The sequence below is a fragment of the Bufo bufo genome, chromosome 6 (assembly GCF_905171765.1).
Source record: "Bufo bufo chromosome 6, aBufBuf1.1, whole genome shotgun sequence".
NCBI classification, from domain to species: Eukaryota; Metazoa; Chordata; class Amphibia; order Anura; family Bufonidae; genus Bufo; species Bufo bufo.
Window position 1 is genome coordinate 405,542,202 of NC_053394.1, and position 11,957 is coordinate 405,554,158.

An 11,957-nucleotide genomic window follows, 5' to 3' on the forward strand; every position below is an offset into this window, starting at 1 on the left:
ACGCACACCAGGGGCTTATCTGCTGTTAAAGCCCTGTTAGATAACAGTGAATAATCACAAGGTCAAAAGGATTTTTTTCTTGCTCTCCTGACTATTTATTGTCCTGGAACGTAATTATTTTATTTTTCAGGACACGTATTAGTCTACTTTCACACTGGAGTTTTGAATTCCGTTTGTGAGATCCATTTCAGAGATCTTACAAACGGTTCAAAACGGATCAGTTCAGCCCCAATGCATTCTGAATGGATAAGGATCCGTTCAGAATGCATCTGTTTGGCTCCGTTCCGACTCCATTCCGCTCTGGGTGCGGACACCAAAACGTTTTGGTGTCCGCCTGGCGATGCGGTGCCAAACAGATCCGTCCTGACTCACAATGTAAGTCAATAGGGTCGGATCCGTTTTCACTGACACAATATGGTGCAGTTGAAAACGGATCCGTCCCCCATTGACTTTCAATGTAAGTCAGGACAGATCCATTTTGACTTAGACTTTTTTTTAAAAGAACAATGCAAACGGATCCGTTATAGGTGCGGATCCCTCTGTGCAGATACCAGACGGATCCGCACCTAATGCAGGTGTGAAAGTAGCCTTACCAACAGCGGTGCAGGACCGTGATGGGGTCCAATGCCGCACCACCATACGCAAATTGCTATATGGCGCAGTTTGAACAGGACCATATATACCCTAGTTTGGTTTATCAGCAAAATTGCATCTTTTGGAAGCGTTTCATCGATGATGTGTTTTGCGTATGGCGGGGTGGCATTGAGACCCTATTAGATTTTACTGCCCTCATCAATGGAGTACGACCTGAACTATAATTTACCCTACACCGGGATCATGAAAAAATATCCTTTTTAGACACTTGGGTTCTTAAGGGTGCTAATGACAAATGTATTACGGATCTTTACACCATGAGCACGGACCATAAACCATCCTCCTGCCATAAAAAAAATCCCTACCCTTTTCCCAATTTCAAAGGGTTAATAGAATTGTGAGTGATCCATCCATCCGCAGGGATCGATGAGATGAGATGACTGACAAGTTCAGACAGAGAGGGTACCCTGAAGAATTGTTACAGCAGCCAAGAATAAAAAGTGAGACGTCTTCCACGGGCAGTGTAAAATCCCGACAGAAAAGACTTCCTTTCACTGTGAGATACCACCCGTGGATTAATAAACACCAGAGCATAGTTCCAAAATCCTACCCGCAGGTGGAGAATTCCAAAATCCTCCAATGTTGTGTTACAAACGGGCAGGTAATATAAGAGACAGGGTCATACGAGCTGATATTGGCACGAATATAAGGAGCCTGAAGCAAATGATTTTTTCTTCAGTAACAAAAAGGCCTCAATTGTATTCATTGTTCCAGTGTTATTAAAGGACCATATATCTCACCCCCACATACCGGTGAGCAGATCCCAGTGAGAGGACACTTTACTTGCAATAGTACATTTGTTGTGTATTTATTGAAGTGCCCTTGCGGTCTTTGCTATATAGGGGAAACTACTAGACCGCTTTGGCAAGCACAAGTCTACCATACGCAACAAAAACGTACTATTGCCCATCCCACACCATTTCAATCAGTTGGGACATAATGTCTCGCAACTTTGTTTCCAAATAATTGAAGAGGTTATGTTGCCCAGACGTGGGGGAAACAGAGCCGAACTGCTACTCCAACGAGAGGCATATTGGATTCACAGTTTTCATACATTAACACCCAAGGGGTTGAATCGGGATTACGCTGTGACAAGCTTTTCATGATTCATTTTCTTTTAGTGCATATAATTTTTCAGGACAATTGGATATCTTCTCTTTTCTTATTATGTATATTTATAATTCTTCGCAGTGTAAGTAAGAAATCTCCATAACCGGACCACGGAGAGGAACTACAGAATTTGCATAGTCACTATGTAATTTTTTTTCCACTTGTTACCGCTCACTGTTTCCCTGGTAACGTGACGCTCAGGTCATGTGACTCGGGGCGGGCTATTTAAATATCACGGTCGGCGTGGCTATCACATACGTGACACAGAGGGAGGGAACGAGGAAGGCCCTGCCCAAGTGAGAGGGAAGATGGTGACCCCTGACTCACCTGGCGGCTGGCACCTGGCTGCCCTGACGTCCCTAGACGGGTTCCTCACCCGTACGCCGATCACGTGCTTAAAGCCCTGGCTTTCCCTGAGCTGAGCCCTAGGTAGTGAACAGGGCGATGGGAACACTAGTCCGCACCACTAACTCTAAGGGAAAACACCAAGGGGAGGACAGACAACACAGACTCAACATGTATTCCCAGGTGGGTGACAACAGGAGACAACAATAAGCCAAACAGAGATCCGGAGGGTAGCACACAGGAACAACAACCAGGATTAACCACTCCAGTGGGTCAGTATAGATGTCCAGGCAGGAAGCTCTATAACTGGCAACTAGAGAAGTGTGAGGGGAGAAAATAAGGAGGTAGGGAGTGGCAGACAAGAAACAGCTGAGGAGGAGAAGCTACGGATCCCTGAGAGAGACAAAAAGGATAGCAAGGCAAACACAGAAAACAATAACTAAGAAACTCCGTGATCTTTAGATATAGAGCGCGCAGCCACCCGCTGCGACTTCCTGACCCCGGGTATAACGGAGTCAGACGTGGCTCTTGATACCCTTGTGACAGTACCCCCCCTTTCACGAGGGGCCTCCGGACACTCAGGACCAGGTCTCTCCGGATGAGAGGCATGGAAAGTCTGAATTAACCTGTTGGCGTTTACCTCTGATACTGGAACCCACATTCTTTCCTCGGGACCGTAACCCCTCCAATGCACAAGATACTGAAGAGAGCGGCGGACCCGACGAGAATCAACAATTCTGGCTATTTGAAACTCCAGATTACCATCCACAATAACAGGAGGAGGTGGCAGCGGCGATGGTTCTAGAGGTGGAACATACTTCTTGAGTAACGATTTATGGAAGACGTTATGGATCTTAAAAGTCTGAGGTAGCTCCAGGCGAAAAGCCACAGGGTTAATGACGGCTACTATTTTATAGGGACCAATGAACCTAGGACCCAGTTTCCAAGAAGGAACCTTCAACTTAATATTCCTATTAGACAACCACACATAGTCATTCACTCCTAGGTCCGGACCTGGCGACCGTTTCTTATCGGCCATGCATTTATATTTACCACTCATCTTTTTCAAGTTAACTTGCACCTTCTGCCATACCGATGAAAGAGATGAAGAAAACCTTTCCTCTTCGGGAACCCCAGAAGATCCCCCCTCTTTGAAAGTACAAAATTGGGGATGAAAACCGTATGCACCAAGGAATGGTGACTTGCCAGTGGACTCCTGATAATGATTATTTATGGCAAACTCAGCTAACGGTAAATATGATGACCACAACTCTTGGTTTTCAGACACAAAACACCTTAAATATGTTTCTAGGTTTTGGTTGGTACGCTCAGTCTGTCCATTCGACTGAGGATGGAAAGCTGAGGAAAAGGACAAGTGAACCCCCAAACGGGAACAAAAAGCTTTCCAAAACTTAGAAATAAACTGGGTTCCCCGATCCGAAACCACATCGGAAGGGACCCCGTGAAGCTTCACGATTTCACTGATAAACACCTGAGCGAGAGTTTTAGCATTAGGAAGTGCGGGTAGCGCAATAAAGTGTACCATTTTGCTAAACCTGTCTACTTCTACCAAGATAACTGTTTTACCCGCCGACAATGGTAAGTCAGTGATGAAATCCATTGACAGATGTGTCCATGGCCTATTGGGGATGAAAAGTGGCAATAAAGACCCTGCTGGACGTGTATGAGAGACTTTTGCGCGTGCACAAGTAGAACAAGTAGACACGAAATCCATTACATCCTGACGCAACCTTGGCCACCAAAAACGACGAGATAAAAGCTCCAAGGTTGCTTTACTACCCGGGTGTCCAGCAAGTGCCGAATTATGATGTTCTTTTAATAATTCAAGACGCAGGTTTAACGGTACAAACAATTTCTCTGAGGGGCAAGAGGCCGGGGCGTCCCCCTGAGCCTCTAACACCTTTCCCTCTAGAACAGAGTGTACAGCAGAGACAACCACTCCTCTTTGTAAAATAGGTACTGGATCACAAACATTACCCCCTCCAGGGAAACTACGAGATAATGCGTCTGCCTTGGTATTTTTTGCCCCAGGACGATAGGTGATTACAAAGTTAAATCTGGTAAAGAATAGCGACCACCTAGCTTGTCTAGGGGTGAGACGTTTAGCCGATTCTAGGTACAGAAGGTTCTTGTGATCCGTAATCACCGTGACGGGGTGGATTGCTCCCTCTAAGAAGTGACGCCACTCTTCAAGCGCCAGTTTAATCGCCAACAGTTCCCTATTTCCAATATCATAATTCTTCTCCGCAGAAGATAATTTTTTGGAAAAGAAAGCGCAAGGACGCCATTTGCCAGGAGACGGACCCTGAGACAATACAGCTCCCACTCCCACCTCTGACGCATCTACCTCGACAATAAAAGGCTGGGAGACATCAGGTTGAATTAGAACAGGTGCCGAGGTAAACCTCTCCTTTAGAGAGGAAAATGCATCTTTAGCGGCGTCAGACCATTTGGAAAAATCCGTCCCCTTCCTAGTCATGTCTGTAAGGGGTTTAACGATCACTGAATAATTTTTAATGAACTTTCTATAGAAATTAGCGAAACCCAAAAACCGTTGTAGGGCTTTAAGGTTCTCAGGAAGATCCCAATCTAAAATTGCCTGGACCTTCCCAGGATCCATGCGGAAACCTGAAGCAGATAATAGATATCCCAGGAACTGTAATTCCTGAACAGCGAAGACACATTTTTCAATTTTCGCATATAATTTATTCGTCCGTAGGACCTGCAGTACTTGCCTGACATGCACCTCATGTGTTTTCAGATCAGCCGAATAAATTAAGATATCATCTAGGTATATGACTACAAACCTGCCGATGAGATGACTAAAAATATCATTAACGAAATGTTGGAAGACAGCAGGGGCATTGGTCAGACCGAAAGGCATAACTAGATTTTCATAATGCCCCTCAGGGGTGTTAAAAGCTGTCTTCCACTCATCCCCTTCCCTGATACGAATCAGATTGTAGGCCCCCCTAAGATCAAGTTTGGAGAACCACTTAGCACCCGCAATCTGATTAAAAAGGTCAGGAATGAGAGGAAGAGGGTATGGGTCACGGATGGTTATCTGGTTTAACTCACGGAAATCTAAGCAAGGACGCAGGCCCCCATCTTTCTTTTTAACAAAGAAAAACCCTGCAGCCACGGGTGAAGAAGAGGGTCTGATGTGTCCCTTAGCCAGACTCTCGGAGATATAATCTTTCATGGCTTGTCTCTCGGGACCCGAAAGATTATACAACCTGGACTTGGGTAATTTTGCCCCGGGAATCAGGTTAACCGGGCAATCATAAGGACGATGAGGTGGTAGTTTCTGACAACCCTTTTCAGAAAAAACGTCCTCAAAGTCCGAAATAAATGTAGGTAGGGAAGCTATGGAGGCGATTAAGCAATTGTTATTTAAGCAATTCTCTCTGCAATGCTCACTCCACTCCAATATCTCCCTGGCCTGCCAATCCACCACCCGATTGTGCGCTACCAACCAGGGAAGACCCAATACCACCGGAGAGGGAAGGCCCTCCAGAACGTAACATGAAAGACACTCATTATGGTGGTCCCCTACCCGAAGGTGTAAATTACGAACAATGTGGGTTAAGTTTCTCTGAGACAGAGGAGCAGAATCTATAGCGAATATGGGAATAGGTCTCTGCAGCGTACAGAGAGACAAACCCATAGTGCGGGCAAAATGGGCATCAATCAAGTTTACCCCTGCTCCACTGTCTAGAAAAACAGAAATAGACTCCGTCTTAACACCAAAAACAATGACCGCTGGTAACACAAATTGAGATGTTCGTATGGAGGAAACGTATACCCCCCGGCTGACATCCTCCGCACAGCCCGGGGTTAGTAGTTTTCCGACGGTCTTTTGTTTTTGAGAAAGGAGGGACAGACATTAATGAAATGACCCCTCCCCCCACAGAAAAAACAAGCCCCCCCCCCTACGGCGAACCTCGGGAGGACGGACCTGACGAGAAGTTCCGCCTAGCTGCATAGGCTCATCTAAGTCAGTACAGGCTGACTGTTGCTTGGGAGAGGTAACCAATTGCTCCGGAATTTTCGATCTCTCCCTAAGACGTCTATCTATTCTGATAGAGAGGGACATAACAGCATCAAGGGAAAGGGGGGTCTCATACAGCGCCAGTGCATCCTTAACCCTTTCAGATAACCCAGAGCAGAACTGACTCCTGAGAGCCGGGTCGTTCCACTGAGTATCCGTAGCCCACCTACGGAACTCTGAGCAATATTCCTCTGCTGACCGATCTCCCTGTAGGAGTCTCCGTAACTTCGACTCAGCCAGGGCGACTCGGTCAGGGTCATCATATATGAGACCCAAAGCCCCAAAAAATCCCTCCACTGACCGAAGAGCCCGAGAACCAGGGGGTAACGAGAACGCCCAGGATTGCGGATCCCCCTGAAGCAGGGAAATGACAATCCCTACCCGCTGTTCTTCATGACCTGAGGAGTAAGGGCGCAACTTAAAATATAATTTGCAGGCCTCACGGAACGTCGCAAATTTGTCCCTTCCCCCAGAAAATCTGTCGGGAAGAGCAACCTTGGGTTCAGTGACAACCTGGTTACCCATAGCAACCGCTGGGGGTGCGGTCTGCTGCATTTGCTGCTGTTGTTGGAGAACAGACGCCTTCAATCCTGCCACCTCCAAAGACAGGCTTTGAAGCTGTTCTGCCAAGGCATCAATAGGATCCATATTGGATTCTAAGTAGAGAGAGAAAAAAAAAAACAACAAACAAAAAATTAAAAAAATTTATTTTATTTTTTTTCCTCAAAAAGTAAGGGCCAGTTATAATATCACGGTCGGCATGGCTATCACATACGTGACACAGAGGGAGGGAACGAGGAAGGCCCTGCCCAAGTGAGAGGGAAGATGGTGACCCCTGACTCACCTGGCGGCTGGCACCTGGCTGCCCTGACGTCCCTAGACGGGTTCCTCACCCGTACGCCGATCACGTGCCTAAAGCCCTGGCTTTCCCTGAGCTGAGCCCTAGGTAGTGAACAGGGCGATGGGAACACTAGTCCGCACCACTAACTCTAAGGGAAAACACCAAGGGGAGGACAGACAACACAGACTCAACATATATTCCCAGGTGGGTTACAACAGGAGACAACAATAAGCCAAACAGGGATCCGGAGGGTAGCACACAGGAACAACAACCAGGATTAACCACTCCAGTGGGTCAGTATAGATGTCCAGGCAGGAAGCTCTATAACTGGCAACTAGAGAAGTGTGAGGGGAGAATATAAGGAGGTAGGGAGTGGCAGACAAGAAACAGCTGAGGAGGAGAAGCTACGGATCCCTGAGAGAGACAAAAAGGATAGCAAGGCAAACACAGAAAACAATAACTAAGAAACACCGTGATCTTTAGATATAGAGCGCGCAGCCACCCGCTGCGACTTCCTGACCCCGGGTATAACGGAGTCAGACGTGGCTCTTGATACCCTCGTGACATTAAATCCTTGTTCATTTTGTTACTTTGCAATCAGCTGTACACTCACTGTTTGACAAAGGCACATGTACGTGCCGAAACGCGCGTCACTGTATTTATGAGTAAAGAGAATCATTCAGCAACTTATTGGAGTGCCGGTTTTCTCCTTCATCCTCCCACACATGGTCACATGGTCATGACATCATCACAGGTCCTTCCTTTACCTCCTCCAACAACACAGACTGGAGCCTAACTCCTCCCACACACAATCACATGGTCATGACATCATCATAGATCCTTTACCTCCTCCAACAACACAGCCTGGACGACTCCTCCCACAAATAGTCACATGGTCATGACATCATGAAAGGTCCTTTAGCCCACTAGTCCCCCCCTCTCCCCCAAACATGTAGTGTCCAGCAGTGGAGGTGGAGGTATGTGTACAGTCACCGCCATTGTCTGTCAGGATTACTGGGGTAGAGGTGTCATTAACCCCTTCACTACCAGCTCTCTCCCCTGGATCCCCTTTCCCTCTGGGGCAGTCACTGTCCTCCAGCCCCTTCCTCAGTCTTTCCAGCAGTGATGGAGCAGTGGTGACCTGTATGCACAGTGACCACCACCAGCTTTACTCACTGCATAGAGCCGCTGACGTTTACTCCATGAAATCTTTATATTATTAAATAGCTCCTATACGATCTGCATTTAAGGGTAAATCCTGAGATCCCAACTTATAGGACGAGGGTAGTCTGAGCTCTGGATTTATAAAGTCACCTACCAGATTATAGCTTTATACTGACATCACCGCTGCTACCTGTAATTGACTATAGCGTCATGTGAAGGGGGACATGCTTTGTCCTGAAACCTGAAGGATCTTCCTTCACTAGATATTCAGCATCTACACTTTATTATCTCCTCCGATGTCTCTTCTTATTATTTCCAGTAATTAGATTTTACATGGGATTTTGTAGGATTTTACATTGTCTCATCTTCTCTCCATTCAGGTTCCTACAATATAGGATCCGCTCAGTGGAGATCTTCTATATAAGGTCCCGTCAATGATGTATAGGGACAGGGACAAGATGGCGGATAGTATAATAAATCTCACCCTAGAGATCCTCTTCTGGCTTACTGGAGAGGTGAGAGATTCTGATGATGTCACATTACATCATCTTATCTATGTTACTAACAGATGGACATGACTGGAGAGATGAGGGACTCTGGAGATGTATGGAGTGATATTTATTACTGTGTCTCTCCATAACCAGGACTACACAGTAGTGAAGAAGACCTCTAGTGAGCGCTGTCAGGACCCTGTGTCTGAAGGATGGGGAAGAACCCTGAGCCCAATCACAGGGCCTCCACCTCACCCCCTGATACATGAAGACATCAATAGAGAGAAGGTCCTAGAACTCACCAACAAGATGATTGAGCTGCTGACTGGAGAGGTGACACTGCTGGGAATGCTGGGACATTATACAGGAAGCCATGAAGGAATCTGGGTAATGACTGTATCATTGTGTTGTCAGGTTTCTATAAGGTGTCAGGATGTCACTGTCTATTTCTCCATGGAGGAGTGGGAGTATTTAGAAAGACACACAGATCTGTACAAGGACGTCATGATGGAGGATCACCGGCCCCTCACATCACCAGGTAATAGACATGACTAAATACACACATCCTCTCATTATCTGTATGTAAGGAATGAATTCAGTCACTGGATGTGTTTCCTACAGTTAAGGAAGAGAGAAGAACACCGGAGAGATGTCCCAGTCCTCTTATTCCACAGGATAGTTCAGAAGAACATCACAATGTCCCACAGGATGATCAGGTAGATGGTGATAAGGTCTCATTAAATTTCTCCTATAAATTTCTCCTAATGTATGCAACAAAAAAGATAAAGTGAAGTCTCAAAGGAAGCAGCTGTTGCTGGGTGATTCAATCATAAGAAGTGTGGAGCTTAAAGAAAATGGTTTTGTGAGATGTCTCCCTGGGGCTACTGCAAGAAGAGATAGAAGACGTATTATTAATATTGTTAAGCAAGCAAAGCAGGAAGGGGACGTGGATGTTCTTGTCCATCTAGGGACAAATGACCTGGCTTGCAATGAAGTGTCAGAGGTGAAAAAAACTTTTATCACACTTGGTAATGACGTACAGGATTTTGCATCCAGCATTTCATTTTCTGAAGTTCTGCCTGTGCATAATGTTCAGAATGATAGGCAGAGGCGCATAAAGGAGTTCAACATATGGCTTGGTAAATGGTGTCAAGAGCAAGGATTTGGCTTTGTTTCTCATGATAGCTCTACTTGGAATAGAAAGGAACTGTACAAAAAAGATGGTTTGCATCTTTCTCTCAAAGGAACAAATGTACTTAGTGAACAACTCCAAGAATTTGCGGAAGAGTATTTAAACTAGGAAGGGGGGGCAAAAGAGTGAAAATAAAAGAGTCCAATTGCCCCCCGAAACAATGCCAGAACAGGTCAGAAGCACAGAGGTTAAGAAATGATAAGCTCAGAGTCCTGTCTACAAATGCTCGCAGTTTAGGTAAAAAAATCAATGAACTTGGGTCAATAATGGCATCTGAGAATGTAGATTTAGTGGCTGTTACGGAGACATGGTTTAATGAAAGAAATGACTGGGACATAACCATACCAGGGTACTCTTTATACAGAAGAGACAGAGAAGGCAAGAAAGGAGGAGGAGTGGCCCTGTATGTGAAAGATAGCATTAAATCTAACCTAATACAAGTTGGTGAGGCCAACATAGAGTCAGTTTGGGTTACGTTGCAGTTTGCTAACCATGCAGTAACTCGTGTAGGTGTGATATATAGACCACCTGGTCAAGTTAAAGAACTAGATGATCTACTAGTTGAAGAAATAGCTAAAATGACAATGAAAGGAGAAGTTATCATTATGGGAGATTTCAATCTTCCAGATATAAACTGGAAAACCAAAATAGCAAGTTCTACCAGGAGTACAGATATTCTAAATTCCCTACTGGGGTTATCTCTACAACAAGTGGTTGAGGAGCCAACCCGGAGGGAGGCCATTTTGGATTTGGTATTCACAAACGGGGATTCGGTATATGATGTCATTGTAGGCGAAACCTTGGGATCTAGTGATCACCAGTCAGTGTGGTTTAATATAAGAACTGTGAAAGAGTCCCACCACACAAAAACAAAAGTTTTAGATTTTAGAAAAACAGACTTTTCAAAAATGAAATTAGTCATAAATGAGTCCTTATCAGACTGGAACGGATTACATGGAGTCCAGGAGAAATGTGACTACTTAAAAGGTGCATTATTGAAGGCAACAGAAAATTGCATTAGACTTGTCAGTAAAAACAAAAAAAGGAGGAGACCACTGTGGTACTCAGCAGAAGTGGCCCAAATCATTTAAAATAAAAAGCTGGCATTTTGTAATTATAAAAAAAACAGGAGCAATGAAGATAAGGAAATCTACAAGATTAGGCAGAGAGAGGCCAAGCAAGTTATAAGAACTTCTAAAGCGCAGGCAGAAGAAAAACTAGCTCAGTCTATGAAAAAAGGGGATAAGACATTCTTCAGATATATAAATGAAAAAAGGAAATTAAAACAAGGAATAACTAAATTAAAAACAAAGGACGGAAGGTATGTAGAAGAGAATAAAGGGCTAGCCGACTGCCTTAATAAATACTTCTGTTCAGTTTTTACAAAAGAAAAAGGAGAAGGACCTCCACTAGAAAGAATGACTAATAAATCGTTTGATGCATGTATCTTTACAGAGGAAGATGTTCTAAGTTTGCTGTCTAAGGTGAAGACAAATAAGTCACAGGGGCCTGATGAGATACACCCAAAATTATTAAAAGAGCTTAGTGGTGAGCTGGCAAAACCGTTAACAGATTTATTTAACCAATCATTAGTAACATGAGTCGTCCCGGAAGATTGGAAATTGGCTAATGTCGTGCCCATTCACAAGAAAGGTAGTATGGAGGAATCGAGCAACTATAGACCAGTGAGTCTGACATCAATAGTAGGCAAATTAATGGAAACCCTATTAAAGGATAGGATTGTGGAACATCTAAAATCCCATGGATTGCAAGATGAAAAACAACATGGGTTTACTTCAGGGAGATCATGTCAAACAAATCTTATACAGTGGGATGCGAAAGTTTGGGCAACCTTGTTAATCGTCATGATTTTCCTGTATAAATCGTTTGGTTGTTACGATAAAAAATGTCAGTTAAATATATCATATAGGAAACACACACAGTGATATTTGAGAAGTGAAATGAAGTTTTTTGGATTTACAGAAAGTGTGCTATAATTGTTTAAACAAAATTAGGCAGGTGCATAAATTTGGGCACCACAAAAAAGAAATGAAATCAATATTTAGTAGATCCTCCTTTTGCAGAAAT

General features: G+C 44.6%; 1 long non-coding RNA gene across 1 annotated transcript; it reads left to right on the forward strand.

The window, feature by feature from the left end:
* Window positions 1-7,965: 7,965 nt before the first annotated feature.
* LOC121004591 lies at window positions 7,966-8,850 on the forward strand. Its single transcript, XR_005779787.1, has 3 exons — window positions 7,966-7,999; window positions 8,567-8,701; window positions 8,831-8,850. It is a non-coding gene; the product is annotated as an uncharacterized LOC121004591 (long non-coding RNA).
* Window positions 8,851-11,957: the final 3,107 nt, after the last annotated feature.